Raw genomic sequence first — 2,276 nt, forward strand, 5'->3', positions numbered from 1 at the left:
ATTGTCCACCAAACTTTTTATTTTTTGTACCTTCTCCTCATTGGAATTTGGTAGGTAGCAATTCTCTGCACATCCATAACTCAAGAAAGCATGACAAAATGATATATATAAACAACCCATGATATATATAAACAACCCATCTGACAATGGAAACTAAATGATCAAGAGTTAGCATAGTTTATACACCAACATGTGCTATGTCCATACCCAAAGCTGAAAAAATATTCATCTTTAATATAATGGAGCTCTTGAAAACACCTAAAAACGACAACAAAGCCTTCATAAAAAAAACCCAAGTTGAAAATCCCAAACTTCATTGTGACTTTAAAAGAGAATGGTAAGGTACATGACTTAGAATAATAATGAATTCCGAGAAGAATAAATAATGGAGAACTTCCATTCAGGTAAAAGGAAGGAAAAGATCTTCATGTTCAAAACAATCTCTTTTGAGAACCAAAATTTTAAACTAGAACTAATGCCATATCTACACCAAATCTGGGAACTTGTTTCCATCACAACCCAGCATAAACAAAACCATTAAAAAGATGCGAGCTTCAGTGCAACACCTGATTGGTTCATGGCACCCATCAGAATTCATGTACACCTGAGCACCCTCAAGATGGAAAGGAACAAATAGACAATATCCCAGTAGAGTAATGCAGAAGCCCATATGTACTGATCATAACTGCATCTCCTAATCAAGTTATCTGTGTAATAAACAACATAACCTGAGAAAACCATGGCACCAAAGCCAAACACTGCTAATGTTGGCCCAAGTGAAGGCAAGATGAGTGACTGCAAGAAGAAAAGAAAAAGGATAAAAAGGCCCCAAAATAAGACTGGTTCAAAAAAATTGAAATCTTGATTTCTCTTCACTGAAGCCCAGAAAGTGAAACAAGTCAAGGTAGAAACCACAGCTGAGGTTAAAATTGATGCTTCAGTAACCAGCTTTCCTGCGAATATTTTTCATCACTGATCAGTAACATGGATAGTATACACCATCAAACAGAAGGAAAAGGATAATATGCAATGACCAACCTTGTGTACTAGCAGATTCTACTTCAACTGCTACACTGAGAGAAGCAGCAAATAGCCCAAGGAAGACGAAGTTTAATGGATGTTTCTGATGAAAAATGTATAAAGGACAAAAAACTGATGCTGAGTGAGATTCAGGCTCAACCAAGTCAAGCAACATATGTAGGTTTAGTTCAGGAATAAAATTTTATGAATTCTTGGTTCTTAATGACAATTGGTGTAGCATGCTCATTAAACCATGGAGTGGAAACTGAACCCTTTTCGAAGAGAATCCATCACCTATTTTTCATATGAATTTGAACTAGATATCGACTTGTATCATAGGAATCACCATAATGACTGGAAGATTAACTCATTGTAGCGAGAATGGAGATGAAAATTTTGATGTCAAGTTCAATAATTAAAAAGAAAAAAAAAAAAAATTATGATCACTGACCAAATATTTGAACATTAAGGATTAAGATAAGTTCCATTTCATGTATCTTGGTATTGGACTTGTATTATCTAGGGCACAAAAGGTGTATTACACAAATCCAGGTGTTTAGGGTTAATTACGCGTGAGTTTTTCTTTAATCTAATCTTGTTTGTTGGCATTATGGTTTGAGCAACTGGTATTCAGATTAAAAAAAATAAACATACTTGTTATTTTCAAAGGTAAATCTGTCTAATCGAGACTGAAAAGTGGCCAGTCAGGCGATTACCTCCACATTGGCATTCTTTGGAATAAAATAGTTAAAACTAGACATGCAAGATAAAATGAAAACTAAAACACAGAGAGTGAGAGAAGGAGAGAAGAAAGATTACAAATTGTGGGGAGGCACGCAAAGAAGAAGAAGAAGAAGAGTCCGGAGATTCTTCCCCTGAGGAGTTGATTGATGATGGGAGAGTACAAGAAGGTCAACAACAAAGAGACGATAATGGTGAAGCACATCTGGGCAGCGAGGATTCCATACACTTTCTTTATAAAATCCCATCGAAGCTCATTCAACCCTTCTGGGCATACCATCTTTTCCTTCCTCCTCTAGTTTGGTCTATCTTCCATTCCGCATCTCTCTGCACTTCACTCCATTGTACGGTTTAGCATTTGTTAAGGATTTCAAGTTTTAAACCCTCTGACTGATCCATTTATACACTTTTAGCTAAAAAAATAAAAATAATGTTTTATTTATTCATAGTACGGACATAAAATTACTTAATTGCCCTGTCAAGTTCCGACACACATGGATGTCGAGTCTTTAGCT

At 35.7% G+C, this 2,276-nt stretch overlaps 1 pseudogene; it reads right to left on the reverse strand.

Moving 5' to 3' along the window:
* Positions 1-594: 594 nt before the first annotated feature.
* LOC149010561 (BI1-like protein pseudogene) lies at positions 595-2,041 on the reverse strand (annotated as a pseudogene).
* Positions 2,042-2,276: the final 235 nt, after the last annotated feature.

The sequence above is a fragment of the Hakea prostrata genome, chromosome 7 (genome assembly GCF_041222555.1).
Source record: "Hakea prostrata isolate BN-2017 chromosome 7, UWA_Hpros_2, whole genome shotgun sequence".
NCBI lineage: Eukaryota > Viridiplantae > Streptophyta > Magnoliopsida > Proteales > Proteaceae > Hakea > Hakea prostrata.